The following is a 23,299-nucleotide window of genomic DNA, read 5'->3' as shown; positions in this document are numbered from 1 at the left end:
TCATGAGATCAGGAGTTCAAGACCAGCCTGGCCAAGTTGGTGAAACCCCATCTCTACTAAAAATGCAAAAATTAGTTGGGCATGATGACAGTGCCTGTAATCCCAGCTACTAGGGAGGCTGAGGCAGAGAACTGCTTGAACCCGGAAGGCGGAGCCTGCAGTGAGCCAAGATTGCTCCACTGCAATCCAGCCTAGGCAACAGAGTGAGACTCTGTCTCAAAAAAAAAAAAAAAGAAGAAAAAAGAAAGAGAAAGAAAGAGAAAGGAAGGAAGGAAGGAAGGAAGGAAGGAAGGAAGGAAGGAAGGAAGGAAGGAAGGAAGGAGGGAAGGAGGAAAGGAGGGAAGGAGGAAAGGAGGGAAGGAGGGAAGGAGAAGGGGAAGGGGAAGGGGAGGCGGAGGCAGCAGCGGAAGTGGAAGGAGAAGGGGAAGGGTAGAAAGGAAAGAAAGAAAGGAAAGAAAGTTAAGAAAGAAAGGAAAGAAAGAAAGGAAGGAAGAAAGGAAGAAAGAAAGAAAAGTCCCAGATATCACTAAAACCCAACAACGTCGGCCCAAAGAATTGCTCTGTATATTTTGAAGTTGGCCGGGTTCTGCTCAGAACAAAACTAGTGGGGGTGGGAGGCATGTGGCATACTATGGAAATGCAGCAGGAGCCACAGAGACGGTGGAGCCAGAGCCAGAGTCCACAGAAGGACTTACACAGGGAGAGGACCATTTGTCACAATAAATTTGTCCACAATAAATTAACATTTGAATCAAAGTTCAAGTTCTCAGGCTCATGTAATGCCAAAAGCACTCTAGCTGCCATGCATTACATATAATTTGGCAGATGAGGGAAGAAGGCATAGGGATTAAGGGGGAAATCAACCTGAGAAGGGTTTCAAAAATAACTACCTCAAACCAGCAATTTAAATTAAGCAAAGAGGAACTCTGCCCTGGGGTGGATTCCTGTATATAGTCTATTTATAGGAACAGCTGCAGAAAGACAACACAGGTTCCCTGCAGGTAACAATAATTAAGCAGCCAATCTTTCTCTGTAATTACCCGCTTCACCATCCATTGGAAAGATGGTGAAGCGGGTAATTACAAATTTATATCTTTACACCTCATCCCAACTTTCTAATCCAAAGAAGAATAGAGGGCAAAATAAATGCTGAGTTATGGGTACCTGGTAAAAAGTGAAGACCTCTGAAAATTGTGTTTTGCAAACCAAAGCCACACTGAAAAGGTGACACCAAGAGTCATTGAGTCATGCAAACAGTTTTGCTTTGTTTTGCTTATATTTTTAGCATTTAGGGACGTTGGGAGAAGATCCAGTGACAGCCTACCTCATTCTCAAGGTAAAAATAGGACACTAAGGAAACGGTGTGGGGTCCTTCCATATCTTCCTACGGTGGTTTCTGGTATTGTGACCACCATCTCTAGTCTTGGTTTGGCTCACTTTGACATCTCAATGAAATTAGTTGGTATATTTGCTCCACCAAAAGGATTCATTTGTTTTTTTCTCTGAAGGAGCTATGTGCTTACCACAGGCACAAGTTTTAGAATCACTTGCTAACTCCACATTTCCATAAACCATCAGAAGAATTCACATGGGGCTCTAGGGAGAATTAATGGGAATGTATGTAGAGCACTGGGGATACTTTTTGTTGGACACATACTGTTATAGATCTACCTCCTCCCTTCCAAGAGCCCCCACAGGAATCCATGCTGTTCTGGGGAAACCAATTCTACCCAAGTACCAAAAATGAGCCTGTGATCCAAGCTAAGTCAATGAACATATTCTCATCTTCTAGCCACTGTAACTGATTCAAGGCTGGACATGTGAATGAGCTTGAGACCGTGGCTTGGAATACTAGGACAAAGGTTCTCTGTCTCTGGATGGCGTGACTTGCAAACATGACACTTGGAATTACGGCAGCCATCTCTACTTTCACGAGGAGAGTTGGTAGGAAGAGGAAGACGACACATGGAGGAGGACAGGGCAAGAAAATTAGCTAGAATTGGCCAGGCACGGTGGCTCACGCCTGTAATCCCAACACTTTGGGAGGCTGAGGCGAGTGGATCGTTTGAGGTCAGGAGTTTGAGATCAGCCTGGCCAACATGGTGAAACCCTGTCTCTACTAAAAATACAAAAATTAGCTGGGCGGTAGTGGCGCACCCCTGTAATCCCAGCTACTCAGGAGGAGGCTGAGGCGGGAGACCTGCTTGAACCCGGGAGGGGGAGGTCGCAGTGAGGTGAGATCGCACCACTGCACTCCAGTCTGGTCAACAGAGTGAGACCCTGTCTCAAAAGAAAAAAAGAGAAAGAGAAAATTACCTAGAATTATTAGTGCCGGAGCCCTGATGACATCCCAAACTTCTGGATCAAACTGCACTTGAAGCTTGCCCCCATCTCTCAAGTTTTCAGTGATGTAAGCCAATTAGTTCTTTTTATTGTCTAAGCTGTTTGAGTTGGATTTTCTATTATTTGCAACAAAAAAGCATTTTACCTAGTAAAAGACTGGTACCAGTAAGTGAAGTGTTCTAAATAACACACCAAAAAGCAAAAACTGGCTGATCTAAGGCACAGGCTGGAGGGCACGAGGACCTGCTGTCTTGGACTGACAAGATAATCATCTTTGCTATTTAATAGTGAAAGAGTGGACTAAACCATGGTCCATTGTATCTTGAGACTTGGACCTTTGTGCCTGTGGCATTAGAGAATTTGAGAAAAATTCAAGATGCCAAAGTATGGGTTGGCTATTTCTTAAGGATTTATAAGAAAAAGACAAGCTTGTTGTGAAACTGGACTGTCTGAAAGGCCAGAGAGGAAAACATATGGCACTGCTTAGAGGGCTCACTCTGCCTGGAGGTGGCAGACATAGAGATGTAACCTATCCCAAGCGCTACCTCTGCCTCTGTGGCCTGAGAAGGAAATAAGCACTCCCGCCATGCAGATGTAGCCCAGGAGCAGTGTCACCTCACTCTACTGCTTCTTAATGCTTCCTACTAGCCCCAGGTGGATTCTACTACTAAGAACTATGGCAAACTGCAAAGCACCAAGGCCAGGAAACAAATTATCAGACCACGTTCTAGTTTCAAAACTTTGGGACTTGGCAGTATATTCCGTTTGGGTTACTAGCCCAGAAAAGCAGTCTCTCTATCTAAGGGTACCAATTTAGGCCAGCCACAAGCCCACCAACTGGTGCCAGGCAACTCCACAGGCTGTGCCAGTTCTTTTCAGTTGTTTGTTCATCCAAGAACAAAATATATTATTGCAATTGTTCCTTCCCCTATCTACTCTCATCTCAAGAACTTCCAAAACAACTACCTATATTTCAACATGCACTAATTCATTTACTGGTATCTTTTGTAAAGTTAAAACACCATTTAAAATACTGACAGCAGCATTTCAAAAGTTCCTCAAAATCCAAGAGAATGCAGCATAAACATCCTATAGCATCTGAAAATGGCCATCTGTGACCTACCACGTAAACTTAATGAGTCTACCCAATCACTAACCTTAAATTGCAAGCCACTTACCATATGTCAACATCATCTGCACTTGGGAATGTCAAGACCAACATAGCCCCCCAAACACACAGAGATGGCTACACTAAACAGCACATCCATGTGAGGTGCATGGTAATTCCACTATTCAATATAAAAATGATACTACACAGGAGTTATTCCAAATTAATAATTAAATAATAACTAAGAGGAGATGGAGGATAAGCTAAAATAAAATGCATCTTATCTCATGGTCCTCCATTGAATTTGAAGTTCTCAGAGTACCACAGATAAGAACAATGTATATGTTGAAACACTTTTATTGTAGAATTTGAAAGAATACTCACAAATCAGAGCTGTGGTTGCAATGATTAATAAGAATATTAAATCACTAACATGGTTTTAAATTTGAAGGAACTTCTTTTTTTTTTTTTAGATTTAAATAGAAAGAGGATCTTACTATGTTACCCAGGCTGGTCTTGAACTCCAGGTTTCAAATGATCCTTCTGCCTTGAACTCCCAAAGTGCTGGGATTGCAGGCATGAGCCACTGCACCCAGCCTAAAGGAACTTTTAAAACAAAGCCAAAAGAGCCATTTGCAGGAAAACTTAGTGAAAGCAGTTATCTATTGCTTTGGTATATGTAAATGAGGACATTTGAAACACATATATTATAACATCATTAGCAGTATAACATCATTAGCAATATACACCAGAGGCAGCACCTACAGGGATTCTTTTTCGCATAGTAACATGTGTGTTTTATCTGACTCTAGTTCCACTCATTAACCTCCCTGTATAGTGGTCATGTATGCATGACAGCACCTTTTCTAGAAAATCAGCTCTTTGGTGTCAAGAATCACGCCTTATTCAACTTTATTTCCCGAAAGCACAGTGCACAGCCTCTTCCACATGGTAGCCATTCAGTGATACACAAAGGGAAAACAAGTATGCAAATTTCCGATTGACAACTGAGTCATACAGCAATGCACATCCTCACAGCTGCCATCCTTTGGTTTGGTCACAGCAGACCAGAAGGCAAAACAATGACAGTGACTTCAAGCCACTTTGATCCATTCCTCCAAAAACATATTATCAACAAAGCGCAGGAAACAGAATTGAGCCACTTCGCTCCCAACACGATCCTAATGCTTTTAAGAATAACATGAGAAACATATTTAGGTAAGAAAATGGAGCCAATGTGGCAAGATTTCATGAACACAGTAACTCTCAGCAAATTCTGATGGCAAAACAAAGGCAAAAGAGGGGCCAAGTCTGTAGGATGTGGTTCAGCACCTAATATAATGAGCTAAGGGAGTGAGAAAAACTGGAATTTCCTTCCTAGATCTTTTAAAATAGCACCAAATCTCATCTCTCTGAGACGGGTTAGATTAAATTTCTATTCAATTCAGTTCAACCAGCTTTTACAGTATTGAGGCCTGTTGTGTTGCTGGCATGGTGTGAAGTGTTAAGAACACAGTGAACATCGTGGTACCTCCCCCTCCCTGCATCACCCTCTAGGAACTCACAGTCCAATAGAAAAGACAAGAAAATAGGCTACTTATGAAATTTTCAAGAAACTTTTTAATAATTAAAAGTAATACATGTTCACTATACAAAAAAAAAACTAGAAAACATAGATAAGCAAAAAGACTGTAAACCATATTCAACATCCTTATGCTTTGATCTAAATCCTTTTGAATTTATTAGAATCCTTTTGAAAACTGATTTTTACAACCAATGAACTGATCACCTTCCCTTGTTTTGTAAATTTTGATATGTTGTCTCAAGGTAGGAATGTGACATCTTTTCGCAGGAGCTGAAATTGTAGTGCTGCATCAATCATGCCCCCACCACTTTTAAATTCAGCCAAATTGCATGGCCATCTGCTCCTTTATTCTTACCTTTTCCTTTACCCCAAACTAGCAACCCATATTATCAACAGCCTGCCTACCAATCATCTCAACCACTTGGCTGTGTCTAACATCTCAACACACTTCCAAAATTTGTAACAATCATCCCACAACAAAATATAAAAAACAAACAAGAAAAACCTTATTCCCTCTAAATTCCACAAAATAACAACTGACCCATGCAGGTTCTCATCCTTGGCTTCTCCCTGTCTCTTACTTCCTCCCCCATATCCAATCTGTCTCACTGATTGCATCACTTTGATTACTCTCACTTCCATATCCCTTCCCCTCAAGAGCCCTCTAAGGGGTCTCTCTGCCTTGTCTCGCCACCACAGCCCTGCCAGCCCTTTCCTTTCCCCCATCCCATACCACCCAAGTTACTTTTTCAAATCACAATCTGATTAGGCACATCCTGCTTCAAACCCTTCAATAACTCTCTAGTGCCTTTCCGCCAGCATTATGATTCTTTAGCAGAGCCTCCAACAAATTAAACATAGAGTCCCTATGTGACTGAGAAATTCCACTTCTGGGTATATATCTAAAAGAAGTGAAAGACGGATCTCAAACAGATATTGGTATACCCATGTTCAAGGCAGCATCATTCACAACAGCCAAAGGGTGTAAGTAACCCAACTGTCCATCAATGGATGAACGGATAAGCAAAATATGATACATACACAAAATGGAACATTACTCAGCCTTAAAAAGGAAGGAAATCCTGATACATGCTACAACATCAATGAACCGCGAAGGCACCATGTTATGGGAAATAAGCCAGCCCCAAGAGTCCAAATATACGATCCCACTTATATAAGGTACACAGAAAAGTCAAATTCACACAGACAAAGAAGAATGGTGGTTACCAGGAGCTGGGAGGAGAGGGTAATGAGGAGGTGCTACTTAACAGGTAGAATTTTAGTTCGGGATAATGAAAAATCTCTAGAGATAGTGGTGATGGCGGCACAATAGTGTGAATGTACTTAATGTGACTAAACTGTACACTTAAAAAAGGTTAAAATGGCAAATTTTATGTTATGTATATTTTACCAAATTTTTTTAAAAAGTCCTTAGCAGAGAACCCATGATTCCACAGTCTTTCTCCTTAGTCTAATCTCTCCCCTGCAAAGTCCCCTCTTACACACACACAAAGATGCCAAGGCCTGCCGCAGCACCTTCAACCAGCCCACAGCTAACTGAGTGGTGGGTATAAACCAGCCCAAACAAAGCTTCCAAAGATCTGCCATCAGGACACAGACACCTCAGTCAGTTGGCTGTGGGCAGCAGAATAGGGAGCTCATAGAGATCCAAGGAACAGGATATCATGCAGAGGAACCTTCCCAGACTCCTCCAGAGGAAGCCTGTCTGAGGAGAAGAATGAAGCATGGTGACAGACCATGAGGGGCAGACAGAACAGCTGCCTTTGCTGCCCAGAGTGGTTCTAGCTGTAGACCCTCAAGAGGTTCCACTGAGCCTCCTGTCAGACATAAATACCCTTCGACTTAAACCAGTGTCAATAACCATTCCTCACAGGAGACATGCTGTGCGCATGCCAAGTCTTACGGACTGAATGCTTGTGTCCTCCCAAAATCCATTATGTCGAAGCCCTAGCCCCCAGTATGATGAGAGTTGGAGGTAGGTCCTTTGGAAAGTAATTCGGTTTAGATGCAGTCAGGAGGGTGAGGCCTCCATGAAGAGACTGGTGTCCTTATAAGAAGAAAAGAAACCAGGGCTCACTCTTTCCTGCAGTTTGAAGACACATCAAAAACGCAGCCATCTACAAGCCAGGAAGAGGACTCTCACCAGAAATTGAATCTACCAGCAACTTGATCTCCCACTCCCCAGCCTCCAGAACTGTGAGAAATAAATGTCTGTTCTTTAAGCCACCCAGTCCACGGTATCTTGTTACAGCAGCTTGATCAGACCAATATGCCAAAATACTTCCCTTCCCTCACAATTGTGAGTTTGTCTGTCTGCTCTTCTCCTGGAGAAGGGAGACTTAAGTTCTCAATGTGCAGAGGCCCCATGCCTGGCAGCGTGGCTGACACACAGGGCTCTGGTGTATAGAGAAAACGAATAAATAAATGCACATTAGAGAGGCACGGCCCATTCTTCTGTCCAGGTCGGTTTCCATCATCACTACCCTTCTGCTTCAGGTCACAACTGGCAAAGGACCATTAGAGAGCCTCGATGGCACACCATGAATGTTCTCACAAAGGATTAAAGTTAGAAACCAAAGGACAAGACACTTCCTTAGTATTCACCAACCAAAAAGGCAAACTGGGTGAAAACTGGATTCTATAGGACAATTTACTCAAGCAGCATTATTCTCAAAGGTAATAGGGCTGGTGGGCCACACAGAACCACATGGGGTGCCCTGCAGGGCTCCCTAAAGCATTGGAGAAAGTGGGTACCCTGACATGCATTTGTGAAAAGAGTTAGGTGATGGCTGATTTTCATTCCCACCTACATGCTTGCTTAGAGATATTTATATAAGGTGTGTCTATTCACGGCATTTACCTCACCAGTTATAGTTCTCTCATTTTCCAATCCTTAATTTCACTGTGAAAGCCAACTATATATTGAGAAACCCCTCACCCCATTTTCTCTAAAGTTTTCTGCTGAAAATGTCTAATGGAATGCTAGTAGGAGGGCTTTTGTTAGAATCTTGGATTATGGAAGAAATAGGCACAACTACTGGGCAATTTCCATATAATATGTTGTTGCCTTGTGTTCAAATTCTGGCTAATACAAAGGACATGAAATTACCAGGCAATGAGGAAATCCAATAGATTTAAACACGAAGAGAAAACAAACAAATGGATAATAGCAAATGGAAGCCTATATGCCACACCTGACTCCAACCTTAAAAAGCTGTGAGTGGGAGGGGCCATTAATTCAACATTCTGGTTATCTAAGGGTTAACACCCTAGGTTGTGTCTCTGCATAGACAGAGAGGGGTCAGTACCACCAAGATCAAGGTCTGTTTCTGTCTGAGTGTAGAAAAGCTGGCCTTATCAACAAAAGCCACCAACAAGGAGATACTCTCAATCCACCATCCTCAATCCCAGGCACAGGCCAGTTATTAAGGACTGAAAGACAGCATCTAGAACTTTATAATTCGCAAAGTGACAAGGGGGGAAAAAGTTTTTTTCCCAACTGTGTAAAGTGAGAATGACAAACTACACCATCCAGACTAATTAGAAGAAATTCTGAGTCAAAAATAACAGCGGCTGCTATAACAACATGGAAGGTTTTGGATTACCAGTTACCAACTCTCACTTGTGACGTAAGGGCAAAATTTCTAAGTGCCTTTGTTTATAATTAAAGAGCAAGGAGAGAGACCTTAGAATCCCAGGCAAAACCTTCTTTTAAAAAAGAAAGCAGTGGAGCCAGCTGGTTCCTAGAAGAGCCAGGGCGAGGATGAAGCTTTTCTGACGGGTCTGAAAATGGTCTTTCACACCTATTCTATTACATACACCCTTCAGTCTAATTCCTAAACACCAAGCTCTTCACAACAGTGCACAGTTTTTCAAAGACAGTTTTTGCTTCCATATTACAGAAGGCTTGCAGCAATCGTTTACCACAAAGGATCCTTTCGATCCACCCCAATGTGGTATGGCACAGGCTGTGGAGCCACAGACCCAGGCTCGAATCCAAAAGAATTCATCTCTGGAATTCAAATTTCTAATCTAAAAAATCAGGGATGACAACATCTATTCCACAGGGCTGTTATGTAGCCTGACCGAGAGAGCAGACTCAGTAGATGAATTTCTCCCTCTCCAATGCCCCTTTCTTCTTCTCACCCTGAAGCGCTGACCTACTCTTCTGTCCTGTCTCCTAGCAGGTATGTCCAGGTAACTAACCTAGTGAGTGGCCTCATTTGCAGTTGATCTTGCATGAGGTTTAACACCCCGAGGAGGAAATGCAGCCAACATGACTGTCCCTACAGTCATTTCCCGGAGGAAGCTCTGCAGAGTCATGGCAGGAATGGCTGCCAAAGGGCAGGTCAACTTCAGAGAGCACACCCCCCACTCCAAGGCTGGGTCTGAAAGTCGTGCCCTGCCTCCCTCTCCACCCCCTCCACATGGACCCCTCACCTGCCACAACCCTAGAAGGTCCAGGATGGGCAGCATGCAGCCCGGCTGTAGGGGAACCTGTCGTCATACTACACGGCTCACAATGACTGGAGAATTAATGAGCTAATGTCTGAAAAAAGGCTACAAGTTCCCGAGGGACAAGGTAGCCCAAAACTATAAACCGCTGTTATATCCAGAAACACAAACTCAGCTGTACAGAGGAACGTGCTAATTATAATGCACGGACTTTTCAATGTGTTCCTTCGAGGCAGATTTTAAAAATTCCAAGAAGTCAATGTGTTTAGATTGGCAAATCTGAGACCCTGGAACCCCCAGGTGAATGTAAAACTGTTCAAACGTAACTGGCACACCCGACTCTGATTTGTTCCTGGTGGGTGCACAGACGACAAGAAAGACTGGTGATTACTGAATTGAATACAGCCACCAGGAGAAAACCAACTTCCCTTCCAAATGAATCAGCTTATTAATCAGAGGGTCCCAATCTGGTTCCATATGCTAAGATCCTCACCAAAGTCTTGCACCACTTGTAGATTCATTTCTCTGTTCTCTTTATGCTTGATCAGATCATGCAATCACTCAAGGTGCTCCCTCATTATAATTAAAAGTACAGTGATTTGCACCTGGTAGGCACTCACATAGGGTTTCCTCTACCCATTAGTTTTGGAGGCCACTCCATATTGGTTCTGAACAAAGACACTCACATAAAACAGCCTGGGATACACTACGGCAGAACGACCTTCTCTTAAAAAAAAGAAAAAGAAAAAAAAAAAACCAGGGGCCTTCCCATCGTTCAGGCTCTTTTCAGTGATAATAGAGAGAAATGTACTGGATTTCGTGCACTATTCTTGCTTGTAGGCTAAGGAAGCAAATTATCCCTCCAGAAAACAACAGCTTTGGCATTCTGCAAAGATCATAGGTTACAATGACTACTGCAGTGGTTCTGGAAAAAACATCCACAAGATCCAAGTTGCAGACCCAGCTCTGCAAGCTAGCTCACAGTGAGACACTGGGCACAGTGCTACCTTCAAGCCTCAGTTTCCTCACAAAGCATATAACACATCATCTCCTAAGATCTTGTCCTGACTTCCAATGCTGTTGATTCAACAAAAAAAAGGTTCAACTCTGGAAAGACTGAGTTCACTCATTTTGGGGTTAGCATGCATCCTGAATCTGGTTATAGAGAATGTTAAAAACCAAAAAGCCAGCAAATGCCAGACCACAAGAATCTCTCTCAATGACATTACTCAGAAGCAAAGGAAAGCAGCTCTGTTTATTCTGACCTCATAATCAAAATAAAATTAAGAGTGTAACCATACACAGCACAGAAAGATGCACAGAATAACCAGATAAGTTAGGCCATCAAGGCACATTTGAACATGGTTCCTGTGTGTTTACAATACATGGTTAGCTACAAAATGGAACTGGTTACTTTAAAAAATTCATCTAGTTAGGAAAGCAAAAAAAAAAGTCTAACGATTACAAATTAAGAAATCTACATGTAAAGGAGGGAAAAAATATGCATCACTCAACAGTGAAGCTTTGGTAATGCCTTCATAATCAAGGTTTAAAAAAGTTTTTTAGAATAATAAAAATTCAGAAGCTTCCTCAAGCAGTTACCCACTAAAATAAAGTCTAATAAACCATGTAAACAAAGGGAGAGATATTTACACATTTACATTAGGATTTCATGAATGTTTATTAGTTGAGAATTGATCAAACAAAAACAGCTAAGATGTTCCAAAAAAGACACTGATAATGTAAATTGAGAAATATTTTTTAAAGAAAATAGCTAAACTGCTGCAATGGGTTACTTCACCTACACTGATTAAAATCAACAATCATATTAGAATTTGGAAACATTTTCTAGGTAAATTTCTAGTTTTTCTAATGTTGGGGGCATTAAAAATCAAAGGCACCATAATTCCTTACATATCCTTAAATACATTCTGAAGTATTTACGAAGAACAAAAGACAATCCAAACAAATCAACCTATAAGACATGCCATAACTAATCATTTTTAAGTCACAAATAAAATGCTTACTGAATTCACATTTGTAAATGTTAACTAAATTTGAATAACAGTTCTGCTAATTTCCAAATATTCCACAGGATACAGCAGTTATTTCATATATTTATATAAGGAGACATACCTACAAATAACACCCCCCACACAGTTTTTTCTCCTTGAATACAGCACACGTTACTAACCTGTAAAGCTATAGGATAACTCATTTTTAAAGTTAATTACCTTGACCATGTGTGGAGCAATACAACAAATTTTCCCAAGGAAAGTTTTGGTAAGAAATAAAATATACAATAGTGAACCACTTTGTAAAAACCTGATTAAGAAAAGGTAACTTCCTTCTACAAGTAGTTTATCAAAAAAGGGGCTTTCGAAATACATTATTATATTACAAATCATCAAAACTTAAAATTTAAAGTTCTACCCTTACATTTGTCTCTCAATAGGTGGGTAGAAAAGCTAGGGTTCTTTTTAAATGACAAAATTATAAGGCCCCTCTAGTTTAGAAATTAAAACTGCTTACCAACTTTTCTTCTCCATTGTTTTTTCCACTGATTTAACTAGCACTTTAGCCTTCAGTTCATATGAAAGAGAGAGACAAACATTCGTTGTGACAGGGAGAACACACTAAGTACAACAAATATTTTGCAAACAGATAAGAAGAGGAAAGTAGGTCAATATCCTGTGGCTAGGAAGAGGCGGCCCCAGCTTCAATCCAGGGCTGTTTTATATGAGTTAATCATATAAAATTGATCGAGAGTCCATCATGGTTACATGCTGGACTCTTCTATTGACAGCCTCTCACTCGGACCCATGCTCCTGGTATTCAGAAAGCACTAGGCAGGCAATGAAAGAAGAAAGAATGAGAGACACAACTACTGCTTCTCATGCATGTGCAATCTAATTGAGGAAAGAATACTTAAGAGTAAGCTAACTAATATAATAATATGCTCACATAGGGCAGGCGATTCACCTCAAAAGGAGGAATATAGAGATGAACATTTCTGTTTAGAGGTGGAGCTACTATCATGGAGCAGGAGAATCACAGAAGGATAGATAAAGAGGTGAAACTTGACCTTGAAAGGTGAGTTGGATGTGATTAAGCAGAAAAGAAGTTTAAAGCAAGAAATAAAAAACATATTCAGAAGACGGTGACCTGGCAAAATGGTAGCAGAGGACGGCCAGTACAGGATCCCGACGAACAGTGAAGCTGGGATGAAAGGTAAGCCAAGGCTAGACTGGGAGTCAGACCTAACAAGCCCACAGTTGCTAGAGTGGTGGGAATGGGTGGGTGGGGAGAGAGAAGCATTACACAGCCCAACCAGCTTACTTATGGCACACATCAAGATGGCAACAACTGAGGCTCAGAGTCACTGGTGATGGTCCCATGGAAGATAAAACTGAGGACAGCCACTACATACAGAGGACAGGGAGCCACCAAAATGATTTTGAGCACAACAGAGACAACAAATTTAATGGAAGCTTAAGCAGAGGATGGGCGGTCTGAATTTGTTGGGAAAGTGACTAAATGCAGGGAGGACTGCTCCGTGCAGTTGTTCAGTTTGTGTACCGCATAAAAGTGGGCCAGCCAGGGTGGGAAATTAGGTGACTAAAATAAAGCTGAGCTCCTGTGGGACTGTGTCTGCCCCAAAGAGTGCCTTTTTCTCACTGCATACAGGCCCTATACAAGATAGTATACCAAGGAGTTCATTTGAGGTACCAATCTAGTAGTTGAGGAACGAGAATTAGGATAATGCTAATGCAAATGAAACAGGAGATGTGCCAAGGGAAATCACAGATGAGTCTATCATAAAAGGTGGCAAACTAATTTGATAGAGGGTGTGAAAGAAACAGGAGGGTTTAAGACTAAAGTAGAGGTTCTCTTACCCAAATGCATTAGGATTGACAATTTGGTTGATTTTTTTTTTAAGTCAGTTAAATTTGGAAGTCATAAAAAATGATACATACCTAAACATGTCATTTTAAATGAAGCTCTATAAATACACATTTATTGTCAATCTTTTGTTATCGAGCTGGAGCCTTTTCTTTGAGTGTATGTCCACCATTGCACTCAATGGTCTTTCTTTTATAAACCATCCTCAAGGCATCATCCTCCAAGTCCAATTTCTTTAAAGAATGGTAATGGTAAGGCTCTAACGAGCCCTGGAAAGTGATGTGTGGTAGACCTCGTTACCCTTTACAAATGCCCCGTACCCCTCTCTATATCCCGCCTTGCTGAATTCAGGCACACAGCCAGTGAGAGCTTCACAGCAGGCGTCCCCTCTGCCACAGGGACCAGCAATGTTCCAGAAGGTACTGCCCCATCAGACTGTGCTCTGGAGTAAGGTTAAGGACAAATGGAGCAGAGTCCCCATCTGATCCACAATGGACACACAGTGTGAACATGGGTTACTGCTTTGAGCCAGTATGATTGTCAAGTTTTACATAATCACGACTTAATCCACCACTCATGAATAACTGATAATATCAATGAGAATACTTTTATTTTATGGTCCCCCCAATCTTTACTTATCTCAGCCGCTCTGAAATTAGCTGCAGTCATTTATGGTAATTCATTCTTACCAGGTGATTTCCAAAGCATTCAAATGAATTTTCATAGAAACAACAATTCTTTTGGCACACACGTTTAAAATCATTATATTAAACTATAATAAGTACGCCTGGCACACACAGGTCTGGGAATTAACACAGTCAGGTCTGGAGAAGCATTCATCTCAACTGGTGGGAAAAGAAACTCAAGAGCACACTACAGGGTAGCCCTCTAGCTTGGAGTATTAGTGTATACCTGGCATTGGCTGATCCATTTTACAGAGGAAAAGAGAGCACCAACTAATCCAGCAAGTCTGGGAGTCAATAAAAGCTCATACTGTTTTCTAAAGCCGTGAGTCTGGACAATTACAAGAATAAATAGTACCATCATATCGCCAGGTTAAAAATCTGGTTGGCTTTTCAAAAGTATATCCAACTACCATATTTATTCTGACCCAAATACATGGTCATAAGTGCTTAAGTTATTTAGGAAAGCACAAAAATAACACTTCAAATCCACAACCAGACATAGAGTCAAGAGTACAAGTCACATGTCATTCTATAACTTGGCTCTTAAAGATAGAATAAACACAGAAATTACTATTAAAAACTAAATTTGAGTTTCATAATTTAAAATCACATACTTCTTTAAAATTGTCAACACAGACAAATGTTTCTCTGAAAAGGAAATACATTCTCTTGAAAAAAGCAAAGGCTCCCAGAAAAATCTGGGTGCTTCTATTATAGGTAGCTAAATGGTATATTCATTCATGATTGACATACTTTTAGAAATCTGACATTCACTCTCTTCAATAAAAATATGTTCTTTTATGTAAAAATGATATTGATGTATTTCAATAGACTACTAAAACACTGTGTGAAGACATATACACCAGAAACCCCAAAACAACCAATATTATGTAAACATACACACACCAGAAGCCCAAAACAGCCAAACAGTTTAACACATACATACAAGTCAATCCTGACCCTAGCACCAGGCATGTAAGGCTCCCCACTCAGCACCAAATAGAATAACCTTAACTTCTATATAGCTTTAATTCAAACAAAAACAAAAACAAAAACAAAAACAAAAAGCCTATCTGGAAAAAAAGTAATATTATACCCTCCAAAATAAATCTGCCCCCAGGCTCTACAGGGATAGCTACCCACTCAGTCTTATTTTAACCAAAGTAAGCTCTTGAAAAGAAAGGAAACCCTGGCTGTCCACATCCCACCCCCGGACACTCCTTATTTTCCTTAGTGATTCTCCATCCTCTACTTGTCACAGAAAGATGTTCCCAGAGTTCTATCCTCCACCTTCCTCTCTTCTCACTCCACCCTCTAAGCAATCCTAACATTATCCACATCTTCCACCACTCGTAGCTGCCCATGATCCCCTCATCTGAACCCCAGGTCCTGGCTTTTCCCTAGGCTCCAGACCTTGTATTTCAACAGTCCCTGAAGCTCCCTCACTGCTGGATGCTCCACATCCAAAATGAACCCCTCACCTGCAGCCCTGTCTATGCAAACCATTCCCAACATCACACAAACCAGAAACTAGAGAGTTAAACCAGATTCCAACTCAGCCTGCCCCACCAACCAAGTCACTCCATCCATTGCCTGATTACACCAAAGAGTTCAGAGCAATCTTTGACCCAATCATCTCATTCTCAATATCTACCGTTAGAAAATCACTCAAAATATAGAAAAGGTTATAGGTACAAAAAGGCTCATCACAGTATTACTCACAACAGCAAAGAGGCAGAAGGAACCCAAATGCCCAAAAATAAAGGGATGTTGCAGAAAATGATGGTACTCAATGGAATAATACACAACTAGAAAATTTATTTCAAATACTATGCTGCAATATAGAAAATGTATGTACTCTATGATTACGATCACATTTTAAAACATTCACATAAAGAGCCTGGAAAAGAATATTCAGAAATGACCACAGTTGATACTTTTAGAGTGGTAGGCTCATAAATGTCTTTTTAAACTCTATTTTCCTGCATCCCTTCAGCTGCTGTTCCACCTCCCGCTACATCTGTTGCAATACCAACTCAAACTCCCATAAAATAAAGTTCCCCCTAAATCCTATTATGCTCGTAGCCCTCAGCATGAGATCCTCAAAATTGATTAATTCTTTCAAGAAATCCAACTGGACATATCAACAGCTGCACAACTGGGCTCCCAACATCTGCGGGGGTTATTAACTGTTCTAGTCAGAAAAGTTCACCATGCACAAGCTGCTGCCAAGACAGCAACTGTAAAGCTGGAAGCTAAATCACAGAGTCGGTGAAGTCGACTATGTATCAAGTGTTCAGCCTGGCTCACTGCCTGCCAGGTAACAAAGGGGCATTTTCTCCATGCGAGTTGCAGAGGATAGTCAGGTATTACAGCCCAGAGTCCATGAGACACAAAACAGGTCACTTCGAAGGATGTAAATTAGTACAAGTTTCCTTTAACATTTTACCTATACTTCTGTGCTATTTTTTAAACTGGCAACAAGTACCAAGTATTAAGACTGGGCTGGCGGTTCTAGCATTATGTCTTCCATGCCCATGCCATACCCTTGGCATGCCTAAGCTAAACCCAACAACTTGATTCTCCTCCACAGTATTAGTATGTATGAAATGAAGATACAAGGTCCTGCCAACATCATGTAGCTCTGTGACAAAAGCAAACAAGCAGCTATAACTGCTGCCCTGTTCAAAAAGGGTATATAGTCATGCACCACGTCCGTTTCTGTCAACAACAGACCACACATATAATGGTGGTCCCATAAGATCAAAATGCCGTTGAAAAATTCCTATCGCCTAATGACATCATGATGCAATTACTTTGTGGTTTTATAAATTTAGGGTAGCCTAAGTGTACAGTGTTTATAAAGTCTACACTGGTGTACAGTAATGTCCTAGACCCTCACATTCACCCATCACTCACTGACTCTCCCAGAGCAACTTCTAGTCTTGCAAGCTCTATTCATAAGTGCCCTAGAGAGGTACAACATTTTTTATCTTTTATATCACATCTTTACTATTGCTTCTCTTTGTTTAGATACACAAATACTACTGTGTTATAATTGCCTATAATATTCAGTACGGTAACACACCGTACAGGTTTGTAGACTAGGAGCAATTGGCTATACTTGTGTTGGCTGTACCTGTATACGTGTGTTGGCTATACCTGCATATGGCTATCTGTCCCATCTAAGTTCGTGTAAGTCCACTTTGTGGTGTTTGCACAATGACAAAATCGCCTGACGACACACTTCACAGAATGTATACCCATCATTAAGCGATACATATATTGTTTCTAATTTTAAAATTTCCTATGATGTCTTTTTTTGAAAAACCAATGCTAAAAGTCTAGCTACACACATTCTATAAAACTAGATTTTACTGTAATTGTCCCAGACTTCCTTAAAGCAGAAAAAGAACTATCATAAATATTTATGATATATTCAAATTAGGCATTTGTCACTGGAGATAAAAAACCTAAATTGTGGAATAAGGTACAGAAAGGCATCACCTTACTTCCGTTTATTTAAATGCCCTCAACTAGATTTTATACTCAACTATGCAGCATCATTAAATTAGCAATATTCCTCATGTAAACAGCTCTGCAGCTGATACCAGGTAACATTACTGTAACCCACTACCTTCTTTCAAATCTATGTCAGCATTATTTTTAAGATACTTATAAAACACCACTGCTAAGAACAAATTCCTGTAGATAAACACACTTTGCAGGAAAGTCCATTTCTCCACCCACAATTACATCAAAAGAGCAGCATGAAAGAAAAGCTGGAAAGTTTGCTGAACTTTTCAGTGATTAAAATCAATGGGGTTTTGAAGAAATTTGTCAGATTTGGCATGGTTTCTTTGTAAAAATGTATTTTGGTAATTTTCCAGAATTCTGCTGGAAAACTTCAAAAATTCTGACACATACCAAAATGGGAGCAACACAGATAACCCTAGGCAAAATAGGCAAAGAGGAAAAATTTAACTTCAACATCCCCTCAATCTTCCCTTCCTTGCAGCCACCCAATCTTCCAAGATTCCTAGTGCTTTTAGGAGGCCACAGCCCCCCAGAGTTCATTAATTTGTCAGCAAATAAATTAACTATAAATTAATTCTAGGTGTAAGTAAGTAAAGGGCAACTTCATTTAGATTTCTGAGAGTGAAAAGTTATATTTACCTATTTTGACAATAAAAATAAAACTGATGCTTTATTTTGAATGGAATAAATGGGTGCATCCAAGAACAGAAAACCAAACACCGCATGTTCTCACTCATCGGTGGGAACTGAACAATGAGATCACTTGGACTTGGGAAGGGGAACGTCACACACCGGGACCTATCATGGGGAGGGGGGAGGGGAGGGAGGGGTGAGGGGGGAGGGATTGCATTGGGAGTTATACCTGATATAAAGGACGGGTTGATGGGTGCTGACGAGTTGATGGGTGCAGCACAGCAACATGGCACAAGTATACATATGTAACAAACCTGCACATTATGCACATGTACCCTAGAACTTAAAGTATAATAATAATAAGAAATAAAAATAAATAAAAATAAATAAATGGGTGCATCATTTCTGCACGACGGCCAGTAAAGAAGATGGATTAAAAGGAGAGACTTTCAAGGGGATGGGGGAGGAAGAGGGGACCGGATGAAAGAGAGACAGATGGCAAGAGGCCCACTAAGGGAGCACGGAAGAAACAAAAAGGGAAAATAATGACAGACAAAAAAAAAAAAATTCACAGAAAAGGGGGATTCACAAGGAATAGCCCCATCTTCTAACTTTTGGGGATACTTCTGCTAAAGACTTTTCAATACCGTGACTTAGTTTCTGCAACTATAAGCACAAATGGGAAGGTCCTTCACCTGTGAATGCCACTAGAGCAGGCCCACCCCTGGCTTCTCACTCTCTCCTGTCCCTTTTTAGCAAACCACTTGAAGACTGCCAGCCTGACTTTTCTTTCTTCAAATAATTTTATTATATTATTAGTACAGAGGTAACATAACCAGATTACAGAAGATTTGGAAAATAGAGAGTTAAAAGTAAAAGTCACCCCAATCTACTATCCTAACACAATCACTGTTAACGTTTTGGTTTCTTTTTTTTGCCATGTTTCTCCCTATATTTTCCAAAGGAGTCCCCCGTACGAAATCCTAAATTATATGCACTGCTAGGATTCAAACAGGTTTAAATATCTGGTGTGGGAGAGGAGGAACCCCAGGAATGCATTGCAGGAAAGGCTGAACAGTAGTAACTAACATCTACACCAAGTGCTTGCTCTGTGCCTGACACTGTTCTAGGGACTGCATATGAGTTGATTCATTTAATCCTTACTATAACCCAAAGAAGGCAGTTCTGCAAAATTATCCACATTGTGCAGACGAGAAAAAGGAGGCAGACAGTTTAAGCTAAAAGGCCAAGGTCCGGGGGCTACCAGGCAGAAGAGTCAAGTTTCAAAAACCAGTACTGTCTCCAGAGACCAGCCCGTAAGCACTGCACCACATAGCTTTTCACTATAGAGAGGACTCATCTCAATGTAAGCTCAGTCATGCTTGCCCCAGAGTAAAGCCTCAATGACCAAACAGAGCACGGATTCTAGGTAGAATAAGGTGTGTGTAACTCAGCTTGGATCCCATCCCATTGTCATGTCTGAGCCCTCAGTGTGTGTTTAAGAGACGGTGAAGGAGGGAGAGTGAAGGCTGAGACGCTGGACAAAACACAGAAGGCCCTGTTCACCACCCCTCCCAGAAAGGGCAGAGCAGTCTTCTTCCGACCTGACCTGACCTAAAAGGACCCAGCCTATTAGTGCAGAGCTCGGGAGGAAACTGCTGAGCAGGACACTTGTGTCCAGCAGACGCCAGGACCCAAAGGCTGCAGCAGTGGCAATACTCAAAATGCAGAGGGGGTTGGGGCATGGGCAGTGGCCCCTTTCAAGCCTCATCATGGAAGTAGCTCTCTGAATCTAGGCAGCTTCATTTGGCAGGATGAGGAAATACTGACCAAAAATAAATATCTTCACTTTGTCGTAATAGTGTATAAAACACTGTTAAATACCACTATTATGATAATTTACTAAGAATTAATAACTTGATTTAAGTCATCAGTCACTAAAATTCCCATCCTTGTATCATTCAGAGTCGAGTCCCACCTTGGGGCTTCTGAGCCTCTTTTTATTGCCTAGAAAGTTTTCCATCCTCCTCATTCTCTAACACCAACTCATCCTTCAGGCAGCTGTGTGAATGTTTATTTCCTAAGCCAGGCTTGTACCACAATCTAATTTTCCCTCTCTCCGCCTTTCTCACAGCCCCCTGTCCTTTTCCTTCACAGTATCGATGCCAATTCATGAATATATATTTATCTGTGTCCATTTCCACAATGTCTCTTTCCCTCCACATTCATGAGAGCAGAAACCACATTGTTTTGTTCAACATTAAAGACTCAGTACAGGACAGGTGTGGTGGCTCATACCTGTAATCCTAACACTTCAAGAGGCTGAGGAGGGAGGATCACTTGAGGCCAGATCAAGATCAGCCTGGGTAACAAAGCAAGACCCTGTCTCCACAAAAAAATGTAAAAATTAGTGGGGCGTGGAGATGCTGCCTGTAGTCCTAGCTGCTTGGGAGGTGGAGACAGCAGGATCACTTGTGCCCAGGAGTTTGGTCCTGCAGTGAGCTATGATCACACCACTATACTCCGGCCTAAGCAACAGAGAGACCCCGTCTCTAAAACAGAAACAAAAACGCAGTACATAGTACAGTGCCTGAAACATACTAGGCACCTAAACATTTGATGAGTTAATAAATGAACACATTAAATAACTAAAAGTCACCCTTCCTCACTTCTAAAAGTATTACATATGATTTTTAAATTAGGCCAGGTGTGGTGGCTCACACCTGTAATCCCAGAACTTGGAAGACCAAGGCAAGAGAACTGATTGAGGCCAGGAGCCTGGGACCAATGAGACATTATCTCTACAAAAAATTTTAAAATTAGTTGGGCATGGAGGCGCATACCAATAGTCCTAGATACTTGGGAGGCTGAGGTGGGAGGCTCACTTGAATCCAGGAGTTTGAGGACACACTGAGCTATGATCACACCACTGCATTCCAGCCTATGCAACAGAGCCAGACCCTGTCTCTAAAATAAATAAATAAATAAATAAATAAATAAAGTGAATTATGACATTTTCAATAAAGGCTAAGTTATTTTGTGCTCTATTAGAAAAGCCACCCAACTGCAGGCTCCCATAGCAAACACAGGTTTAGACGTGAACTTGATCAATCAAGAACTATTTACAAACAAATACAAAACCAATCCCTTTCTTGTACACCAGCAACACTAACGAGAAATGTACTAAATAATTCATTCACAATGACCACAGAAACCTTCATGGTGCTTCATGCACCTTGGCAGGAATCTAACAAAAGGTATGAAAGAGTTTTACACATAAAACGATAAAATTTCACTGAAGGACATAAAAGACCTATTAAAGAGGCTTATGAGGTTTGTGGATGGGAAACCATGAAACCATAAAGATGTCAATTCTTCCTGAATTTCTATTCAAATGCAACACAATTTGAATAACACAAAATTAAAGAAAAAAGCCCCACAAGTGACAAGCTTGTTGAACATATGTGCAAGCTACCCTGTGGGGGAAACAGAGGAGAACGTGATGTGCATGTGATGCGCCAACTGACGCAAATATGGAAGATGGAATTTTGTGGGAATTCCAACAATTTAACTGTATGAATGTGTAAGTTACTTTCAACATTTCATTGTGCTTCAAGTATTTTCTTCTTTTTTTTTTTTTTTTTTAGTTGTGAAACAGTAAGTGTTGTAAGTTCAGAAGAACAAGGGCATCCTGGTCTAGGAAAACTGACAGAGAAGATGGGCACAAAGCTGGGCACAGAAAGATGTGTCAATGTGATAGGGGAGAGGAGCTTCTGGGGGGAAGGAATGACCCAGAACAACAAGGTAAAAGCACAAGACACACAGTTGAGAGTGAACCAAGTACGGCTCACATGGAATGCACTTTCCCACAGTAGGCCAGGCAGTGACAGAACCTAAAAAGTTACAGTGAAGTGACCACGGCAGTGTTATCTACAAAATGATCCCCCCAAAACATGGTACAATGGTGACATAAGTTGGGACATGTGAATATTATATCTTTCTCTTGGGAATTCATAGTACACAGTCACGAATGAAGGCCATGAGAAGTCTTTCTACAAAGAAACTTAACCAACTATTCTAACGTGTACCTGGCCAAGGATCCCCTTTTACAGGAACATCTATCAACTTTATGGGTGGATTTTTTTTTTTTCCGACTTACTAATTTTTTACTGAACAACTCACTTTGGGTAACACTATACCCTAGTAACTCAGCCTTTTAAAGGTCTGAACCAGAATGAGGGCTTGAGGATTTGCAAAGGGCCAAGATAGCAGGGAACAATAAATCAGACATAGTGACTGACAGGAGGAATGTAAGGGTCACAGAAAATGGGGAAGTAGGTGATGTTCTAGAATCCAAAGTCAAGATGGTGATGAAAAGGCTATTAGCACAAACAGTGAAGTCCACAGGGGACCAAGTATTATGTAAGAGGTAATAAATTTGGATTTCGACAGGTTTGGAGAGACAGATATCTCCCTAGAAAGAAAACTAAGCAAGAGGTTAAGACTTGGAGTCAGTTTCTCAGATCTGTCCCCTGTGAACTTTCGGAGCTGAGCAAGTCTCAAGTACAATGAAGGAGTTACAGTGGTGACCTTTAAGACACTTTTCAATAGCAACTTTCTGCCATTCCAAAAATTGAAAATTTGAAATAAAAATACCAATATAATCAAGTTCTATCTTTAAAGTGTGAAATGTGTGAACGTAGGATAAAAATAAACAATTCAAGATGAATTTCAGTAAATAGATGAGAGGTTTTTAAGAGATCATGCAATTACAGCCACTCAAGAGACATCTATGAACCTTTATAAAGCTGACATCAGGCGTCTAACTCTATTTTCCTCCCTGAATGTCACAGAATACCTGCAGAATACTACAGCAAATAAGCCCTGAACCTGACCAATGTGGCAGTTCATATATTTTTATGAATAGCTCTCAACACTTTGAAAATTTCAGGCAAGTGAGAACTTTTTCATAAATAGCTCACTATATCAGGGGTAGCTCAAAACTGTGATCTACCTATTATGACTATT

General features: G+C 40.9%; 1 protein-coding gene across 5 annotated transcripts in view; it reads right to left on the bottom strand.

The window, feature by feature from the left end:
• LOC105468200 (myosin IB) overlaps window positions 1–23,299 on the bottom strand; it is a 182,507-nt gene that overhangs the window by 152,175 nt on the left and 7,033 nt on the right. Inside the window, exon 1 of one of the 5 annotated variants that reach the window (XM_011718240.2) lies at window positions 12,045–12,151. The exons of the other annotated variants lie outside the window; for them this stretch is intronic. The gene's annotated coding sequence lies outside the window, so the exon portion shown is untranslated. Of the gene's footprint in view, window positions 1–12,044; window positions 12,152–23,299 lie in introns of those variants that run through there. 5 annotated transcript variants of the gene reach the window in all.

This window comes from Macaca nemestrina, chromosome 11, assembly GCF_043159975.1.
Source record: "Macaca nemestrina isolate mMacNem1 chromosome 11, mMacNem.hap1, whole genome shotgun sequence".
NCBI classification, from domain to species: Eukaryota; Metazoa; Chordata; class Mammalia; order Primates; family Cercopithecidae; genus Macaca; species Macaca nemestrina.
Note: the sequence above shows the minus strand (reverse complement) of the source record. Positions and strands in the feature narration are given on the sequence as shown.